We start from the raw sequence: 22483 nt of genomic DNA, 5'->3' as shown, positions 1-22483 counted from the left end.
AGAATTTCAAATGAAACTGCAAACCTAATGTGACCCCGCATACTCAGTAGAGGAGAAATGAAAACAGAAGGAAAATCAAACAACTCTGGTTACACAAGGGATTCTGCAAATGCTAGAAATCCAGAGCAACACACACAAAATGCTGGAGGAACTCAGCAGATCAGGAAGCATCTATGGAGAGGGGTGAACAGTCGACATTTTGGCTCAAGGCCATAACTGAAAAGAAACTTAACCTCTAAAGGTTAACTGGCAAGTGGAGCTGGTTGTAAGGAAGGGAAATGTAATGTCAGCATTCAATTCAAGAGGATTAGAATATAAAAGCAAGGATGTAATGCTGAGAATTTATAAGGCATGGGTCAACAACACTTGGAATCTGATGTGCTGTTTTGGGCCTCATAACTAAGAAAGTAGATGCTAACATTGGAGAGGGTCCAGAGAAGGTTCACATGAATAATCCTGGGAAATGTACGAGGAGCATTTGACATTTGACTGTCTGGGTCTACACAGACAGACAGACATACTTTATTGATCCCGAGGGGAAATTGGGTTTCCTTACAGCCGCACCAACCAAGAATAGTGAAGAAATATAGCAATATAAAACCATAAATAATTAAATAACAATGTTAATCATGCCAAGTGGAAATAAGTCCAGGACCAGCCTATTGGCTCAGGGTGTCTGACACTCCAAGGGAGGAGTTGTAAAGTTTGATGGCCACAGGTAGGAATGACTTCCTATGACGCTCAGTGTTGCATCTCAGTGGAATGAGTCTCTGGCTGAATGACCTCCTGTGCCTAACCAGTACACTATGGAGTGGATGGGAGTCATTGTCCAAGATGGCACTCACTGGAGTTTGAGAGGAATGAGGGGGAATTGAAACCTATCAAATATTGAAAGGCATAGATAAAGTGGATATGGACAGGATGTTTCTATAGTGGGGGAATCTAGGACCAAAGGGCACAGCCTCAGAATACGAGGATGTCCCTTTAGAACAGAGATGAGGAGGAATTTCTTTAGCCAGGGGTAGTGAATCAGTGGAAATCACTATCTGCAGTGGTGGCCAAGTCATCAGGTATCCTTAAAGCGAAGGTTGATAGGTTCTTGATTGGTAAGGGTGTCAAAGGTTACAAGGTGAAAGCAGGGGAATGGGATTAGGGGCATAATAAATCAGACATGATAGAATGACAGAGCAGATTCAATGAGCCAAATGGCCTAATTCTGCTCCTCTGTCAACACTTAAGAGAAGTCTGGATAAGTACATGGATGGCAGGGGTATAGAGAGCTATGGTCAAGGTGAGGGTCAACAGGACTAGTCAGAGTAACAGTTTGGCACGGTCTAGATGGGCCACCGAAGCATCTTTTCCACCGAAGCACTCTATGACTGTATGACTTTATATGTGACAATAGGAAACAATTAACATGTGGCCAATATATCAAGTGGACATCTACTGAAACAGATAGGTATGATATAGAGATTTAAGATTGTTTATTGCCATTTTTCAGTACTCAAGGGTAAAGGAAAATGAAATGATTGTTACTCCGGATCCGATACAGCATGAAGAAACACAATAAACAAAAAATGCAAAAAATATAAATACAAAAGCAATTGTATGAACAGAATGTACTTGTACTTGTTATATAGATAGACTGATTGTGTAGTTGCAAGAAAAGGTTTGTGAACTCTTTGCAATTAACTGGTTTTCTGCATTAATTACTCATAAAATGTGGTCTGATCTTCACCCAAGTCAAAATGATAGGCAAACACGATCTGCCTAGACTAATAACACACAAACAATTGTACTACTTCTCGTCAATACTGAGTACACCATTTAAACAATCACAGTTGAGATTCAAAAAAGTGTGTGAACCTCTGTGGTGAAGCCTTCTACAAAAGCTATTTGGAGTCAGGTGTTCCAGTCAATGAGATGAGATTGGAGGTGTGAGTTGTGGAGGTGCCCTGCCCTATAAAAAAGACACATAAAGTCAGGTTACTGACAGAGCCTGCTCTTCTCAAGAAAGATCTGTTTATGCGCACCATCCCTCAATCAAAACAACTTTCAGAGAACCTTAGAAGAAAACTGTAGAGATGCATGAAGCTGGAACAAGCTGCAAAATCATTTCTAAAGACCTGATCGTTTATCAGTCCACAGTAAGAGACACTGTCTACAATTGGAGGTAACTCTGTACTGCTGCTATTCTCCCTAGGAGTGGGTGTCCTGCAAAGATCACACCAAGAGCACAACGTGAGATGCTGGCTGAGGTGGAAAAAAAACCCAAATAACAGCAAAAGACCCACAGAAATCTCTAGAACTTGCTGAAGTCTTTATTCATACGTCCACTATAAGAAAAACGCCGAACAAGAATGGTGTTCATGGAAGGACACCGCTGCTCTCCAAAAAAAAAGTATACTGTTGCACGTTTCAAGTTTGCAATAGACCACATGGATATTCCACAATGCTTCTGGGGACAGATGAGACAAAAGTTGAACTTTTGGGCAGAAATGTACATTATGATTGGAGGAAAAAGGCCACTGTATACCAACACCAAAACCTCATCCCAACTGTGAAGCACAGTGGAAAGAGCATCATGGTTTGGGGTTGATTTGCTGCCTCAGGGCCTGGACAGTTTGCAACTGTTGAGGAAACAATAAGTTCAAAATTGTATCAAGATATCTTACAGGAGAATGTTAGGGTAGCAGTGCAGTCCATCATCTGAAACTTAATATAAGTTGGATAATACAATAGGACAATGATCTGAAAGATAAATCAACAACAGAATGAATGGTTTAAAAAGAAGAAAATTCATGTTATGGAATGGCCAAGTCAAGAGTCTAGAGCTTAACCCAATTGGGATGACCTGAAGAGGGCTGTTCATGCAAGGTATCCCAGAAATATTGATGAACTGAAACAGTTTTGTATGGAGGAATGGCCTAAAATCCCTCCTTGCTATTGTGCAAGTCTGATCAGCAGCAACAGGAAATGTTTGATGGATGTTGTTGTTGCTAAAGGAGGTTCTATCAGTTATTTGATACAAGGGTGCACAATCTTTTTTGAATCTAGACGACGATTGTTTAAATGGTGTTCTCAGTATTGCCAAGAAGTAGTACAATTGTTTGTGTGTTATTAGTTTAAGCAGATGGTGTTTGCCTATTATTTTGGCTTAGATGAAGATCAGACCACATTTTTATGAGTAATTAATGCAGAAAACCAGGTAACTACAAAGAGTTCACCAATTTTTCCTTTCAACTGTGTGTACATGACACTGAGTGAAGGGTACGTAGTAGTGGTGGGGGACAGTGAGTTAATGAGTGGAAATGTTCATCAGCCCTGATGGCTTGAGGGAAGTAACTGTTTTTGAGTCCAGTGGTCCTGATGTGGATGCTGCACAGCCTCTTCCCTGGTGGGAGTGGGATCAACAGCCCAAGAAAAGGGTGGGGTAGATTCTTCATGATGTTGCTGTCCATTTTCTGGCACCTTTCTGAATGTACTTCTAAGATGGTGGGTAGGCTGGTGCTGGTGATGCATTAGGAAAACAGTTTTTATGCAGAAGCACAAAGCTTGGACTAGTTCTGCATTTTTGCCAGTGTGCAGCCCCAGAAGGGTTAATAGATGATATCTCCCCAAAGTGACCATACTAGCAGAAAATCAACAAGCAAGTCAATGTGCAAGCAGAAAGCTAATGAGGGTCTTGAGAGAACATCAAAATCATAAAATTGCACGACATAGGAGTAGAATTAGGCCATTCAACCCATAGTCTGCTCCACCATTCGATCACAGCTGATTCATAATATCTCTCAACCTTATTCTCTCACCTTTAACACCCTTACTAATCACAAATCTATCAACCTCTGCTTTGTCTAAGCTTCAGACCTCCAAAGCAGACACATGGCCATTCCCAGACAGAAATTGGTTCAGTTAGTTAGCCACGCTGAGTTGGTGGTTTATCAAGTCGATAATGCAAGGTTTTAAATTCTTTTTGATTAAGGGTCTTGGCCCAAAACATCGACTGTTTACTCCTTTCCATAGAAGCTGCTTGGCCTGCTGAGTTCCTCCAGCATTTTGAGTGTGTTGCTTGGATTTACAGCATCTATACATTTTCTCATGTTTGTATTAAATTCTTTTACTTGCTGTGAACTGAACTATGAAAGAACATCCAAGGAGCTGAAGATAAAACTGATCCTATTCACTATTTAGATCTCTGTGGTATCTGCCACTGTGCTTTGGCCAGTAACATACACTAATAATTTTCAAAACAGATATGATCTTGTTTCTGCCTTCTGGGATCATTCTGCCTGCTGCATTTGATTCAGTACCAACAGTGATAACGCTTCATTTACCGAACACACTTCAGAATATCTTGAACTTGGCAACGCAATAAACAAATACAAAATTGTTTTTCCTCTGTGCCTAGTAAAATCACACTGAATGGAGGCATACTTAAAAAAATAACTATTTGTCAGAGGATCACTTCACACACTCTTGCTCCTCAATTTTATGACAGCAAAAGCCTTCCATTACCTTTACAAATGAAATAATTAACAGTCAAATTTCAGGTGGTTTTTAAGTTATCTTTAGTGTCAAAAGTATATAGTTTATTATGATATATATCAGCTTATAACTCAATAGCCTATTATTCACACTACTGGAGAAAACCATAAATAGGCTCAATACATTTCTGAAAGAGACTTTACAAAATTTTCCTCTACTCTCCACTGCAAGACCGTTAAGCAAAAATTGATTTGCTATATATTCTGAACAACCTTAGCAAAACTAGAGGCTGACTGTCCCTGTTACAAGCAAGAACACTGCCAAATTGTCATTTTACCCTTCCACTGAACAGAAAGCCCGTGTAATGATACCACAAAAGTAATTTAAACTTTGAAAAGCCAACTAATGAGGCCATTCATGTATGTGATAAATTATTCACCACTAATGATTGAGTTCACATAAGTAAACTTTAAAGGGAAGTTAAGCTCTTAATCAGAACAGCAAAGTAAAAACACACTATGAACTTGATTTACCAGACATTCCTACCTAATAAGTTCTGGTGGTATTTTTAAAATCACTACCCTTTCTCTTCAGATGTTCTGTTGACTTTCTCATTTTGAATAGCTGACAACAAAAGGCAATAAATGCAGTAGAAAGCAGTCAGAATAAAAATTCTAAGAGTTGCCACTTGGATTTCACAACCAGTCTGATTAAGGCAGGGTTGTTCACAACAGACCTGCCTCAATCATACCTCACATCATCAGCCTGTCTAACAAGCAGACCCATCCTGCAAGTCTTTCACTCCTATAATATCAATACCATCCTCACAGCTATATTTTGCCAACACTCAGCGTGTAATCAGGCTCACCTTATGACACCACTACTGCAGCACAAAATGAAGAAAGACAAAATATCTGAAGACAAATGCTGTATTTAATGGCGTTTTGCAAAAAGTATGCTTCAAGATTGCTTTTGATTAATCTACAAGAGAAACTCTACTAAAGTTTCCCATATTAAGTTTATAGTATAGATAGCCAAAGTTTTAATTGGGCAACAAACATACCGTATGTATACAAATCACAGACACAGCCGTAATATTCAAGTTGGAAAAATAAACTTTTATTAAAACAAGGCCCAAGTTACATCATATCCTGGATCAGTTTAGTCATTATTTTAACTCCTTAGCTGCTGGGAGATAAACTACGAATCTTAATTCATCAGTGGGGAAAACAATAGACTTGCATTTCCACAATGCTTTTCATGAGCTGTAAAAACCTAACAGCTACAAAATTTGTTTTGCAGTGCTGTTAATTTTATCAAAGGACAGATAACTACAAGTCACATATTCTGCAGCACAGACTGATAAATAATTCTTAGCCTTAGCCAATAAAATGACAGGTCCAATTAAGTACTGAGACAACCAAACCTCTTACCTTTGCTCTATCACCAACTCTAAACTCTCCATGACACTGTCTGAGGCTAAGCCATATAGAACGTAGAACACTACAGCACAGTACAGGTCCTTCAGGTCACACAACATTGTACCAGCAGATCAACCGAACCCTTACCTCCCACATAGCCTTCCATTTTCTATCATCCATGTACCTATCTAAGGGTCTTTCAAATGTTCTGAATATAGCCATCTCTACCTCTACCCTTGGCACAGCATTCCATCTCTGTGTGAAAAAAACTTACATCTGACATAACTGGGGTTTTGCAGAGCCGCAACATTGCCTGCTTAAAAGTCAGAATGAGTTTTCATTCCCATATTCTACCTTCACCACAAATGATCACCTCCACTTCCACAATGTCAGCCCACTCATCCCATCTGTTTTTGAGTCCCTCACCTAGCCTCTTGTCAACTACAGACTTCATCTTAGTGTTTTGCTAGACAGCTTTTAAAGAACATTTGAAAAGGAATACGTACGCCATTCAACTTTGAAGCACATCACAGCAGAATTATAAATTCAAAGCCACTTACCATCCCCTATTCTCTATATCTCCTGTTGCTTCCAATGCCCCAATATAAAATGCTTTGTTTTGAATGTATTTGTAAACCAAGAGCACACTGACCTATGGGGTATTCTCCTCAAAGGAATAGCTGGCTCCTTCCTCTTGAGACATTAGCTCTCCAGTTTCGAACTCTTCAGCCCTCACAGTCAAAGTCAAAATAAATTTATTATCAAAGTACGTATAGGGGGAGAAGATTTAGGATGGAGCAAAGGAGAAACTGTTTTTCCCAGAGAGTGGTGAATCTGTGGAATTCTCTGCCCAGGGAAGCAGTTGAGGCTTCTTCACTAAATATATTTAAGAAACAGGTAGGTTTTTACATAGTGAGGGAATTAAGAGTTATGGGCAAAAGGCAGGTAGATGGAGCTGAGCTTACAGACAGGTCAGCCATGATCTTATTGAGGGCCGGATGGCCTACTCATGCTCCTATTTCTTATCTTCTTATGTTACCATATACTACCTTGAGATTAATTTTCTTGCAGGCATTTACAGGGAAATAAAGAAATACAATAGAATTTATGAGGAAGTACACAAACAAAAATTGTCACATCATCAAAGTGCAGAAGACACTGTGCAAATAAAAAGATACTGAGAACACGAGTTGAAATGAATCTGCTCAGAGTAATGGTGATTGAAGTTATCCACACTGGTTCAGTAGTTTGATGGTTGTTCCCTATTCCCAATCTTAGTAGTGCCTTCTGCCCAATCATTGTAGCAAGAAGAGGGTATGGCCTGGATAGTGGGGGTCCTTGATAATGGATGCTTCTTTCTTGTGGAAGCACTCCTTGTAGATGTGCTCAATGGTATGGATGGCTCTACACTTGCCATCTGTAAACATCAGCTCAACCAAAACTCTTCACAGGAAAGCAGTACCAAGCCTACCCACTAATCAACCACTATTGCCTTTGTTGGAGCTTGACTCATCTACAATAAGTCAAGCTCCAGCAAATTGTGTATTTTAAGAACTCTCTTCTGTCTCAACTCAACATTGTAATTTCCTCTCGCTCTGCAACATTCAGACTCCTATAATCATCTATCGTGTATCTTCCGATTCCATCACTTACCTCTCATACCTTCCATCATCTGTAATCTTCAATCTCTCTCCTCCTCTGTAAGAACCCTTAAAATTCATGACCATCAGCCACTGAATTCGCTGAGAAGCAATGGGTTGTTTTACTTCATTAAAGTGACTGGGTAGTTTTAAAAAATGGTACGGCTTCCTCCGCATCAGTGAGACCTTTGCTCTCTCTGCCACAAAATGCAGGATCTCCTAGTGGCAACTCATTTCAATTCAACTTTGCATTCCTGTTCTGACACATCTGTCCAAGACCTTCTCTACTGCCATAAGGTCAAACTCGGGCTGGAGGAGCAACCTCTCTGGGGTGCTTCCAACCTGAAGGCATGACATTGATTTCTCAAACTTAGACCTCCCTATGGTACCCCACCTCCTTTCCTTCCTTCCATGGATCACTGTCCTCTTTTATTAGATTCCTTCTTCTTCAGACGTCTACTTCTTCCACCTATCACCTCCCAGCTCCTTCCTTCATTTCCCCTCTCCCTCTCACGCACCCCCCCAAACCCCTCACCTGATCTCACATATTACCTGCCAGCTTGTACTTCTCACACCTCTCCCTCGACCTTATTCCAGCTTCTGTGCCCTTCCTTGCCAGTCCTGATGAATGGTATCGGCCCAATACATGCACTGTTTATTCCCTTCTACAGATGCCGTCTGACCTACTGAGATCCTCCGCACTTTGTGTTTGTTAACTTAGAACCCGCTTCTGTTTTGCAAAAAAATGCTAGAAATACTCAGCAGGTCAAGCCAAAGGATCTTGTCAAACAAAAGGTCGTCAACTTAAGACATCAACTGTTTCTTCTATTTATTTATCTGTCTATCTATTGATTGATTGATTGAGATGCAGCACGGAACAGGTTATTCCAGCTTTCCAAGGCACACCATCTAACAAACCCCAATTTAACCCTAGCCTAATCACAGGACAATTTATAATGACCAATTAGCCTACCAACCAGTATATCTTTGGACTGTGGGAGGAAACTGGAGCACCTGGCGGAAACCCGCGTAGTCACTGGAAGAATGCACAAACTCTTACAGACAGAGGTAGAAATCAAACCCAGATCGCTGGTACTGTAAAATATTGCACTAACTACTATGCTACTGTACTGCCTTCTTTGCACAAATGTTGCCAGACCTACTGAGTACTTCTAGGCATACTGTTTCTATATATTTTATAACTTTATTATCTGTAGATTTTTAATTTTCACTTCTCAACTTAGCATCTTCTTTGGAAGTCAATACAACATTTTCTAGTTATACAACTAGTCCCACCCTAGATTAAATATGAAAGTCCCAGACTGGCACTTGAAACAATGACTTTAAACTACATCTGATATAATGAGAAATGGCTAAAAGTTACAAAAGCAAAACAGCCAAGTACATGAACAAAGAATTAAATTACCCAAATGATAAAGCAACTCATTATTTAGTTGCTCATTTAATTATAGGTTTTGAATCCTTGCTTTGTGCAGTTTGGGAAGGTTCACATATAGACTAGGTTTCCAAATAATTAAAGAACTTGCTTGGTCAGATCAGAGCAGCTTTGTCAGATGTTTCCTTCAAGTGTGATTTTAAACCAGATCTCCCTATTCCCAAGGTTTGGACAATTTAAGCAAGGGTCAGATAGAAAAGGTCAGTTTGTCAGGGCAGGAGGCAAGGGTAGGCTGGTTCAGCTCATTGTTCTGCGTTTACTACTCGTCTCTGTGTTGAGCTGTGGCTGTGGTCTACAACTAAAGGGCTCCTAACTGGCTTGCAGTGATGCCTGGCTTCCTAGCTGTGGACTCACTTCCATGAGTTTCAGTTCTAAATATTATTTGCTTATATATAACCTCGAGCATATACTATTCACTCGCCTAAAACTTCCCCCTTGGTCCCTCCCACCCCTTGTTCCTCGTCCCCTATGGTCCACTCTCCTCTCCTATCAGATTCCTTCCTCTCCAGCCCTTGACCTTTTCCACCCACCTGGCTTCACTCTTCACCTTCCAGCTAACCTACTTCACCTCCCCCCACCTTTTTATTCTGGCGTCTTCCCCCTTCCTTCTCAGTCCTGAAGATGGATATAGGCACAAAACATCAACCGTTTATTTATTTCTATAAATGCTGCCAGATCTGCTGAGCTCCTCCAGCATTTTGTGTGCATTGCTCTGGATTTCCAGCATCTGAAGACTTCATGTTTGTGATTGCTACTGCCTTGAGATTAATTTTCTTTCAGGGCCTAACAGCAGAACAAAGAAATACAAGAGTGTCAATGAAAAACTAGAGACAAAGGCTAACAAACAAACAATGGGCAGAAAAAGACAACCTGCACAAATTAAAAAGGTAGATAGATAGATAGATAGATAGGTAAATAGGCAAGTAATTCTGAGAACACAAGCTGTGGAGTCCTTGAAAGTTAGTCCATAGGTTATGGAATCAGTTCAGAGTTGAGGTAAGTGGAAGTATCCACACTGATTCAGAAGCCTGATGATTGACGGGTAATAACTGTTCCTGAACCTGGTGGTGTGGGACCCAAGGCTCTTGTATCTCCTACCCAATAGTAGTAGAAAGAAGATAGCATCACCTGGATGGTGGGTGTCTGTGATGATGGATGCTGCTTGTGTGGCAGTATTCCTTGTAAAATTTCTCAATTATGGGGAGAGCTAAAATCAATCTTGCCCTCTGTTCCCAAGATGCAAAGCTTAAGTTATCTGAACCGTACATTGAAACATCCATTCCCAAGCCTGCTCTGCCCACATTGGGCACACAGCAGTTCATTCCACGTTTACTCTGTACTTCTACAAATTGACAAGAAGGGTAATTCACAGAACTTGTTGCAAGGAAAGAGTCCTGAAGTCTATGTAACTTCGGAACTGATCTTGGAAATGAAACTATTTTTTTTGTTATTATCTGAGGCTCAGCTTTATTCAGTTATTACCAATATATAAGTTGTGAATCTTCAGTTATTAAAAACACTTGGGCAAATATATGAGCACTATTTAAAGAAAAGCATTAAACTGCAACCAAATCAGTATTAATCAGTAATACCCGCACATTTACTGTCATTCATTGCTGTTTGTATTTATATGTTTGCTTCCTTTCCCCCCACCACCAAATTAGTTGAAGTCGAGTTTATTGTCATGCACAAATACATGTTAAGAGCAAAAAAGATTTGCTTCATTTGTCAGATGTGCATTGAACCATCAAAACATGCGGTGAAATGCACTGTTTGTGTAATGACTAACGGGGTTCGAAAATATGCTGGGGGCAGCCCACAAGTGTTACCATGTTTCCAGCGCCAACATAGCATGTCCACAATTTACTAATCCTTATTCAGTATCTGTGGAATGTGCTAGGAGGCTAGAGCACCCAAGCAAACACAGTCACGGGAGTAAAACTCCTTACAGACAGTAGTGGATATTGAACCCTGTTCACTAATCACTGATGTAGTAAAGCGCTGCACAGCCATGCTACTGTGCCATGCAGGTGCAATGAAAAGTATTGCGAGATTCACAAAATAAACACAACTTAAACATTACCCAATCAAATCACTGACCAACATTTTAATTACATGTCCAAAAACAAGTGCAATTGGCTAGCGATCTATGCACCAATCTTTATTTTAAAAGTGACGTTCTTAAAGAAAAATGCAAGGTTAACATTTAAGACTGTTTCTCACTCACAAGAATTTTCTTTGCATTAAAATATACTTTTAAGTGGGTCTTTTTGTGATACTTCAAGTTGTTATTGGGTGAGGCCACAAAAAATCTTCAAGCCATTGTAACAAACAACCAATTAGTGAGTTCTGAACTGTTTGTATCCTGGAAGCATCCTGAAAAGACTGGTCACATTCACAAACTTGTATGAAGAATGAAACTTAATTGGTTCTGTTACAAGTTCTAATAACAGTATAATATCTGGAAGACTTAAGAATGAGTCATTTAAAAAATATATAGAAGATTGTGTTTGCTTTTCAGTGCTACACAGGTGACAGGTTGCCTCGTGTGATACTAATTACATGTACAGCCTGTAGTAGTAGTAGGCCTCCGTTAGTCTCGATAAACCATGGATTTGCACCTTGGAAAGTTTCCAGGGCACAAGCCTGGGCAAGGTTTTTTTAAATGGAAGACCAGCAGTTGCCCAAGCTGCAAGACTCCCCTCTCCATGCCACCGATGTTGTCCAAGGGAAGGGCATTGCCTGTAATAATGTATTATACAAGACTTCTTAATATTAAAACACACCTTTAAAAAGCAAAGATGTTTCAAAAAAATCTCATTTTTAGTTTATTTATAAAAACTAGACATACACTGGATGGGCTAAGTTACATGAATTGGCTTCTATTCCTCTGAAAAACTTATTTAGCGAGTCAGTATCCCTAATTATTATCGGTCAATGACCAGAAATGTTAATTTTGAGAACATGCAAATTCCACCAAGGCCAGCATCAGATACTGGGATTGACTGGGGGACACAGGAGATACGAGGCAACAATTCTCCTCATTGCACTGCTGAAGTAACCATCTTCGCTGATTATAAAACAACTAGGTCCAGAACGCACACACACACTCACACTCACTCTTGGGACTCAAGCATTCTTTTATTTTACTTGTGCACAAGGAGAACAGCATGGGCTCCTGTCACCCACACTGTTCTGAAGTCTGAGCAGAAACCTATAAACACAAGAAATTCTGTAGATGCTAGAAATCCACAGCAACACACTCAAAATGCTGGAGGAACTTAGCAGGTCAGGCAGCATCTATGGAAATGAATAAACAGTCGATTGACATTTTGGGTCAAAGCCCTTCTTCAGGACTGAAAAGGAAGAGGGAAGATGCCAGAATAAAAAGATGCAGGAGGAGAAGAAGGACTAGTAGGTGAAGCCAGGTGGGGGAAAAGTAAAGGGCTGGATAAAAAGCAACCTGATAGGAGAGAGGAGTGGACCATTGGAGAAAGTAAAGGAGAGAGTGACCCAGGGGAAAGCGATAGGCAAATGAGAAGTAAAAGGCCAGAGTGAGGAATAGAAGAGGGGAGGGAGAGGGAAATTATTTTAACTGGAAGGAGAAATCGATATTCATACCATCAGGTTGGAAGCTACCCAGGCAGAATATAACGTGTCGCTCCTCCACCCCAAGGGTGGCTTCATCTGGGCACAAGAGGAGGTCATGCACCAACACGTCGGATTGGGAATGGGAATCGGAATTAAAATGACTGGCTACTGAGAAGCGCTGCTTTTGGCAGATGGAGTGGAGATACTCGACAAAGCGGTCCCCCACGTTACTACGGGTCTCACCAATGTAGAGGAGGCTGCAAGGGAGCACAGGGAACAGAAAACTGCTATCTTTATTTACATCAGTTTTGGATATAGGTCATTGTAATTTGTGAATGTTTGAATTCCTTACTCACATGGTCAATTGCCATTCACAAGAGAGGTGTTAAAGTTCACTGAAACTTCAAATGGACAGCCATGATATTTTGAAGTTAATAAGGAGTTAGATGTTGGAAGGTTTCACATCCTTCCATTATCCTTATCTCATCTCTCTCCAACACCCCTAACTGTTTAAAGGAATGCCATGTTTTAGGAGGACCTTTCTGAAAAAGTCAAACTACAGGGGCTTCAATGGTCTGGCTCGAGTACACATAGTTGCAGGCAACCCAGCCTATCTCGTCTGTAGTAAGCAGAGGCGTCTCTAGTGGTCTCACTTGACTACCACAGCCCCAGGCTATCGTTGTCTTTACTGCAACTTCCATCACGCCACAGTACCAACCTGTGCATTTACTGGTTTTAAGACAAATCACTGCTCTTCAAGGCAAGCATGATCTTTTTTTTCTATGTTTAAAATGCTTTTAAAATGCCTTCTTTTAAAATGCTTTATTATAAAATACTGTATATTTTACAAACATTGAAAATAATCAGTTAGGAAGTAGATGCACTTGCACTAATTCTGAAATTTCAAGGCTGTTAATTCTGCTGCTGGATTCAAAGAATGCTGCCTGACCTGTTTTTTAAAAAAAGACTATTTCCGATCTACTGAAAAAACTGTCCTTTTATTTTAAAAAAATTCCAATGGGGTTTTAAAAAGCCTTGGGGAAAAAAATCACCCAATAAGTGATGAGTATATATAAAAAAAATCACTGCAGGAAAGCACATTTGAACTCATATGCATGGGTTACAACACTTGTGGCATCCATTATTCAAGAAACCCATGACCCAGGACATGACCTCTTCTCATTACTACCATTAGAGAGGAGGTACAGTAGCCCGAAGACATACAGACAAGGTTTCAGGAACAGCTTCTTCCCCTCTGCCATCAGATTTTTGAATGGTCTTAAAAACACCACACTGTTTTTGCTCTTTATTATCCTGTAGTGTATTTTATGTATTATACGGTACTGCTCAGCACTTATTTCCATTCCAAACTTTGTGAAGGCTCTGTCAAGATGGCTGACCAGTGATGTTCCTCCCTCCGATGCTGTCTCTGCCTACATGATCTTCACGGGAAACACTCATGATCTGTTCCAGGAAGACATTGAAGAGAGTGGGAGAGAGGAGGCAGCCCTGACGGACTCCTACAGAGGTATGGAACCACCCCCCTATGGTGCCCTGAGCGAGTACTGCACTGGCTGCCTTGGCGTAAAGCTGATGGATTGTACAAATCAGCTTCTGCCCCATGTTGAATTTCTTCATGGTGGCCCATAAGACATCATGCCAGACTCTGTCAAATGCCTACTTGAAATCTATGAAGACGTGGTAGAACTCTCTCTGGTGCTGAAGGTGTTTCTCACAGAGGGTACGGAGGTTGAAAATCTGCTCGGTGGTGCTTCTGCCCTTACGGAAGCCTGCTTGTTCCTCAGCAATGATGTCTTCTGCCTGAGGTCTCAGTCTGTTCAAGATGAGCATTATCTTGCTTATGTTTATGCAAATGCCAACAGTGCCATCACAACAGACATCTCAATCCATGGTCAGAAACTTGAGACAGTGCAGCAGTTCAAATACCTGGGGGCAATCATCAGTGATGAAGGATCAAGACCAGAAGCCCTGGCAAGAACTGCACAGACAATGACTGCACTATCCAAACTCAAGACAATATGGAGGGACAGCAACATCACCACAAAGTACAAATCAGACTCCTGCATGCATTGGTATTCTCCATCTTCCTGTATGCATGCCAGACATGGGCTCTCACAGCAGAGCTACAGAGGAAGATACAGGCATTGGAAATGAGATGCTATTGCAACATCTTGGGCATTTCATACTTGGATCACATTACAAATGAGCAAGTCCACCATGATGGACTTTCACCACAGCACCACCATTCAGCACCACATTGGCCCCCATGATGACCTTCTCACAACGGTGAAGAAAAGAAAGCTGAGATGGTGCGGCCACGTAACAAGATCCAGTGGCCTTGCAAAGACTGTTCTACAAGGAACTGTGGAAGGGAAAAGAAGGAAAGGCAGGTAGAGGAAAAGATGGATGGACAACATAGAAGAATGGACAGGGAAAACGTTTGCAGTGACCCAGGCTCTGGCACACAACCTCGACAGATGGAACAGGCTGGCGCAAAGCGTTGTCATGATGGCGCCCCGACAACTCCACCAGGAGTTAAGGGCACAAGGCAAGGTAAGACTGTACTGCTGCCTCAAAGCAACAAATTTCACAGTGTATGTCAATGATAATAAACCTGATTCTGATCATCTCTCCTTTACTCATTTTTCAATGCTGGTGTTTGACAAAGGTGCTGCACTGCAAAAAGAAGTAGAATTGCTAAGGTTTTTCTGATAGGATCTCTATTGCCATTATACGTGACTTTACAGTTAGCTTTAAATGAAGGACAAAATAAAATCACCTAGATTATTATTTGCGTTCTGTTCTTTATTTATAATCAACATCAGTGAATTTTTTAAAAAATCTTGTTTATAAACCAGCCCAGGATTTGTTGCAGTATGTAAAATAGTAGGGAGACTGCTTCTCAAAGTATTCTTTGTTTGCTTGGGGAAGTATGTACATAATTACTAACCAGCTTGAAAAGTCTTAATTTGAAAGTTCATTTATAACCTTTCAGTGGCATGCCAGATTCTTTGTCTCCCTTTGTAGGGAAAACAGTACTCTGAATAACCAAAATAAATGCTGGGAGCAAATGTACCTATGAGTCCCTACCTACACTGGAAAATAAAAGTTTTTAGACCACAAGGATTAGGCCATTCAGCCATCAAGTTGGCTCCGCTATTTGATCACAGCTGATTTATTTTCTCCCTCAACCCCAATCTCCTGCCTTCTCCCTGTAACCTTTGATGTTCTTACTAATCAAGAATCTATCAAACTCTCCTCTAAAAATACCCAATGACTTGGCCTCCGTAACCATCTGTGGCAATGAATTCTACTGGTTCACCACTCACCAGCTAAAGAAATTCCTCTTCATCTTTTTATAAAGGGATATCCTTGCATTCTGAGGGAGACCCCTCTGGTCCCAGTCTCCCCCACTATTGGAAACATCCTCTTCTAAACTCTAACATGTACAGGCCCAGTGCCATCGAATGCCCTTCAAATATTAACCCTTTCATTCTCAGTACCATTCTCGTAAAACTTCTCTGGACTCACTGGTTATTAAACAAATATTGTACACTTTACAACAAATTTTCAATCATTATCAACAATTTAATTTCTTGAAAACAATCCACTGGAATTAACAATGACTTTTGGTTCAGGATTGACTTTACAATGCCTAAAATTTCCAAAAGACAAGTGGAAGGCTGTTTGGCCCATCGAGCCTGTGCCCGTCAGATGACAAATAAAACAACTGGAATACGGTGCATGATTAGATTGTACAATCAGGTTTTTACTTTCATTATCTTATCACTTGCATGATTGGAAGGTTTATATATTGATTTCAAACATAGCCATTCCATTTAGGGCTAAATATGAATTGTACAAACAGTCCTCTGTTGCCCCAAGGTGCTTCTCCACAAGGTCAGTTGATGATACAACAAACTGAGAAGGACGAGAATGAAGTGGCAGCAGTGATCAAGCATACATTTAATACGGCGTACCATCTACAGTGTTAAGCTTCCATTATTTATCAGCAGTGATCTAACTCTCATAGTGAAAGCACAATTGCAGCATTTCTACCTCTGTAAATCATAAAAATGAGTTATAAACTGTTAAAGACTTAGCAATGATATTTCATAAAAGCAGGCGTGAACACTAATATCCTGTCCATATTAATGTATACTCTACCTTTATATTTCAGATTTTACTGCTAATGATGGCAATTATGGGAAGACACTTGCTTTTATCTTGTATGGGTAAAACACGATAAGGACAATATTTGTCAGATTTCAGTGACAAGACTTTTATTTAGAGTCAAAGTGTCATAGCACAGATACAGGCCCTTCAGCCCATCTAGTTCATGTCAAACTATTATTCCGGCTAGGCCCATCGATCTTCACCCAGACTACAGGCCTCCATACTGTCCCATATATGCAGTGTCCAATTTTCTCTTAAATGTTGAAATTGAACCCACATCCACCATTTCCACTGGCAGCTCATCCCATAATCTCACCAAAGTACCCCTTCAGGTTTCCATTGAGTATTTCACCTTTCACCCTTAAGCCATAACCCATGGCCTCTAACTTTAGTCTCACCCAACATCAGACTCAGGCTTGCAGGCTTTCGGCTTGCCCAGCTTTCTCGGACAGCTTTGAACAGTTTGCTCTGTCCACCTGGTCAACTCCCCCCACAACACGGCCTGACACTGAGTGTGCTTTAAGGTGGCCTGTCAAACATGACCTACTGAGTACAAAGTAAAGTACGTATATGCCGCCATATACTACCCTGAGATTTATTTTCTCACAGGCATTCACAGTAGAACAAAGAAATGCAATATAATCAGTGAAGAACCACATAAAATAAAAACTGACAAACAACCAAAGTGCTAAGGAAAACAATCTGCATAAATTTAAAATTATAGATGATAGCTACCTGAAGTTGGACTACCAACTTTACTGATGACATGCAATGAGAAAACAGGTAAAAATGCAACTAGACCAGAGCACTTGGCAGTCGGGACACAACACCATCCTTTCATATGTAGTATCTATATTTAAAGACAGTCAAAAGCATAGAAAGACAATGACTTAGTCTCCTCCTCCAACTACAGTAAAACAATGGAGCTTACATTATCTAAACCTGTTTCAAATAGGGCATAAACCAAACATAACTGCCTACAATCCCTGCAAGTCCACAAAAGCAGCAGTTTCCAGGATGTATCAAATTCGAGTAATCTACTCACTTGTACACAAATTTCCATGAAAATACGTGAATACATTTCCAGCATGTGATTTTACAGCTTCGGAAATTAGATTGGCAACTGCCCATTTTTTTGAATGTCTGGAAAGTCTTAATATCAAACATAAAGAAGCCTTAAATAACATTTATTTCTCACCTACCCCTTTCCTCACATTTCCAGTCAGATGTACAGTCATCAGCAAGAAAGCAAACATCAATATTCGAACAAACTCAGCTGTGAGTTTGAAAGAAGCTGGCAATTACATGCAGACACAATACATCAGAAGTTTACAAACACGAAAAAAATCTGCAGATGCTGGAAATCCAAGCAACACAAATAAAATGCTGGAAGAACTCAGCAGGCCAGGCAGCATCCATGGAAGACAGAAAAGAGTTTACAGTCAACGATTCAGGCCAAGACCCTTCATCAAAAGAACTTAATGCCTTGCATTACTGACATAATAAACCACCAGTTTGGTGTGGCACTGAATGGGTTCACTAACAGAACCGAAATGATGGCTGTTTACTCTTTTCCATAGATGCTGCCTGGCCTGCTGAGTTCCTTTAAATTTAAACCAGTTATGCTGATGCCATTAATTCTGTCACAACAAATTCCTCTTAAATTTTAAGACTTACGACATTTAACACTACAGAACAGTACAGGCCCTTTGGCCCACAATGTTGTACTGATCCTTTAACTTACTCTAAGATCAATGTAATCCTGCCCTCCTACATACCGCTCCATTTTTCTATCATCTATGTGCATATCTATGAACATCTTTGGCCCCCTTTCATGGATAGTAATTGATTAATGCCCATTTTTGGCTATCACGTTAGACTATCCATAAACAAAAGGATTCTCAGCAGTAAGGGCCAAGTGTTCTTGTGATCATTATTTTAAGATATGGGGTGATTTAATTTGTCATATGTGCCTTTAAACACAGAGTGAAATGCATCAATTGCATCAAATCAAGTCAGTGAGGATGTCCTGGGGTCAGCTCACAAGTGTTGCCACAATTCCAGTCCCAGCATAGCATGCCACAACTTATTAACCCTAACCCATACGTCTTTGCAAACGTGGGAGGAAACCGGAGCATCCAGAGGTAACCCAGACGGTCACGGGAAAAACATACGAACTCCTTATAGACAGTAGCAGGAATCAAACCTCAACTGGTGATCAGTGGCACTGTAAAGCAAGTATACTAACCACGATGCTCCTGTGTTGCCCACAATTTGTCTGAGGAGAAACCAAGGTTGGGTTTGGAAAAAGTTAACAGATTTCTATAAATTTTCCTTGGATGCTGGCACTTGTGTGTCTGGGGAAGTTAAAAAAAAGGCCCATGACAATGTATTCACAGATTATACTCTATCTTCCAACAGAAAAGGCTTCCAGTATAGCTTCTAAGAGTATTAAATACCATGTTGGTACATTCAAAGCTGTTCATCTATCAGGGAAACAAAGCATGGCCATGTGCCATGTTCCAGGAACAGTTCTGTTTTGTGCCAGGGCCCATAATAGATATTTCAAGGTGCATTTCAAAGGATCAGAAATTATAGAGACCCAAGAGACTGGCCTGCTAGAATCTGGAGCCAAAAAAAAACAAACTGCTGGAGAAACTCAGCAAATGGAGGGACAAGACCAGTCAAGATCTTTGCCTGGATTCAGAAAGTAGAGTGGAGATTGAAACATTGAGGTGAGTGCAGTAGGCGACTGCCCAGCTATCTGTCTTTTGATTGCTGGAGATTGCTCTGCTAGAAAGAAGGAAGACTCCCTTTTTATTGCTGGTGAGATCACTCTGCTACGGAGAAGGGTAATGCACCATCAATAACTCACTCTGAGACGTAAAGGCGAGATATCGGCTTTTATTGACTGGAAGAAGGAACCAGCAGTGAGTGACCATCATACTACATCCTGGAGACTGAGGCCAAGCATCAGGCCTCGATCGCCTTTATACAGGGGCCTGTGGGAGGAGCCACAGGAGCAGTCAGCAGGGGGTGTGTCCAGACAGGCACACATAGTTCACCACAAAGGGCAAGGCCTGCTGTTGTTTCCAAAGAATGTTACCCAGGTTTTCTGTGTTTTGTATATGGGTTTGGACTACAGACTTGTTATTTCAGTCTTACAGCTATTCCTTCTTTTTCACCCTATCTTTCATTTTTTTGTGTGCAGGAGAGGAAGATTTGGGGATCAATATGCCTGTACCGTGTTTGTTTTTTTGTGCGGGGAGGAGTGATTTGTGGGGTGGATGACTGTGCTGTTGTTCTTTGCTTTCTTGGTTTGTGGCTATCTGGAGAAGAAGGACTTCAGAGTTATATACTTTGATAATAAGTGAACCTTTGAACCTTTAATAGATAGACAGAGGATGGAAATAGTGATAAGGCTAGAAGGTGATAGGTGGTGGCGACAGAGTGCTAAAGATAGTTACAGACTTGTACCACATGGAAACATGTCCTTCAGCCCAGCTCATCCATGGCAACCAAGTTGTCTACAACAGCTGGTCCTAATTTGCCTATTTTTTGGCTCTTATCAATGTAAGCTTTTCCTATCCATGTACTTTTAAAAAAATCTTTTAAACACTAATTATTTCTGCCTCTACTACTACTTCTGCCACTCATTTTATGTGAAAACACTTCCCTTAAGTCCCAAACAATCTTTCTTCTCTCACCTTTTAACTATGCCCTCTAGTTTTAGAATTCATCCTGGTAAAAATACTGTGACAATTCACCCCATCTTCACCCTTCAAATGATTTGTAAACCTCTAAAACATGGCCTTTCAGCTGCCTACTCTCCAATGGAAAAAATTCCGGTCTGTCTGATTGCTGCTGGAATCTCACAGGAAGGATGATGGAGCTTGGAACCAAATAAGGAGGATGTGACAGCCAGTGGGAACAGTGGTTGGAGGTGGGGGGATGAGAGATGTGAAGAACAAAGTGGGAGTGTGACAAACTAAACATTCAAAAGTAAAACAAAGCACAAACGGGTTGTCATTCTCCTGCTGGAGAATTCGGAGCAGCACAGTAAGGGATTAGTTAGTGCAACACTATTACAGTATCAGCTAGCTGGATTCAATTCCCACCATCTGTGAAGGGTTTGCACCCCATGTTCTCCCCATGACCCACATGGGTTTCCTTTGGGTGCTCTGGTTTCCTCCCATGTTCCAAAGATGTACGGACTAGTATGCTAATTGGTCATATGGGTATAATTAAGTGACATGGGTTCACTGGGTCAGAAGGGCCTGTAATAATGTTATATCTCTAAATAATTTTTTAAAAATAAATTATTGGACCTTGCTGAAGTAGCCTCGTCTCATGCTCAAATCAAAATGGTGAAGATTGGTCAACAATTCTTCATTGATTAACCAAATAAATTACAAGATATTTATATTGACATTCAGCTGCCCCTGATTTCCTCATTCCTGTGAAAATTCTTAAAAGCCATTCAATGCACGGAAATTATTTATTTTATTTACATTCAATTTCTCTTCAGCACAAACCCAACAAAATGGAAGCTGCTGCCACCATTATTGTTAGTGATGTTCACAGGCTTCTAAAAGAACTGCTGAGACTGTATTTCATCAGCAGGAATGCTAGTAGATTTTAAATCTTCCTTCTTAATTATGTCAAATCCAGTTCTTCTGCTATATGGTTTATTGCTGCGGGTACATAACATCACAAATCCAAGAAAAATGGAGAGTATTCAACACTATAAAAAGATTTTCAGGATGGTTAACACACGTAAAATGCTGGAGGAATTCAGCAGGTCAGAAAGCATCTAAGCAGGGATTAAATGGTCAATGTTTCTGGCCAAGACTCTTCATCAGGACTGGAAAAGAAAGGAGACAAAGCCAAAATAAGGTGTGTCTGGGGGGAGAGGGGAGGGAAAGGAATACAAGCTAGAAGGTGATAGGTGAAGCCAGGTGACGGGAAAAGTAGGTGGGGGAGGGGTGACGTGAGAAGCTGGGAAGTGATAGTTAGAAGAGGTAAAGGACTGAAGAAGGAATCCCACAGGAGAGGAGAGTGGACTATGGAAGAAAGAGAAGGAGGAAGGGCATCAGAGGGAAGCAATTGGCAGGTGAGGAGAAGAGAAGAGATGGTTACCAACCAATGCAGTTGGAATTATTAAAAAGGCTTTAAAAATCTACCATATTAAATAACCCCACTTTACTCGTCCTACCCAAGTAAAGTAAATGGAACACACCATTGTTAAAACACACTTCTAGGTATTACTCAAAATATTGAGATAATTAATCAAAATGGGAGGAGAACCAGAATGTATGTGTGGAACATACTCAGCAGAACAAAGGATCTGAAGAATATCCAACAAATGAATTGCCTAGCTTTATTTGGAGAACGGGAACATCACAATACCAGACTGTGTGGCTGTCACATCACATTGCAGTTGCTTTCTCAAGTGTATTTGAAGGATTATAATTGTAACTGCTGAATTACCATTGGGACTCCTGAACAGGTGTACTCATTATCTTAACCAGCAACCTGAATAAATACCTCCTTTAGTGAGAGATACTATGACAACAGTTACAATAAGCTTTGCTGGATTATTAACTATTTGAGGTTTCACAACAGAGATTTCAAAAATTGTAGCAATTCAAAGAGAACATAAAGAGTTGCTCCACTACAAAAAAATTAGAATC

At 40.5% G+C, this 22483-nt stretch overlaps 1 protein-coding gene across 12 annotated transcripts in view; it reads right to left on the bottom strand.

The window, feature by feature from the left end:
* Positions 1–22483, bottom strand: part of foxn3 (forkhead box N3) — a 378764-nt gene that overhangs the window by 265116 nt on the left and 91165 nt on the right. The window contains exon 2 of one of the 12 annotated variants that reach the window (XM_059961361.1): positions 1867–1960. The exons of the other annotated variants lie outside the window; for them this stretch is intronic. The gene's annotated coding sequence lies outside the window, so the exon portion shown is untranslated. The remainder of the gene's footprint in view (positions 1–1866; positions 1961–22483) is intronic. 12 annotated transcript variants of the gene reach the window in all.

This window comes from Hypanus sabinus, chromosome 2 (assembly GCF_030144855.1).
Source record: "Hypanus sabinus isolate sHypSab1 chromosome 2, sHypSab1.hap1, whole genome shotgun sequence".
In the NCBI taxonomy this organism is placed as follows: Eukaryota; Metazoa; Chordata; class Chondrichthyes; order Myliobatiformes; family Dasyatidae; genus Hypanus; species Hypanus sabinus.
The sequence above is the reverse complement of the archived record's forward strand: the minus strand, read 5'-3'. Positions and strand labels throughout refer to the sequence as shown.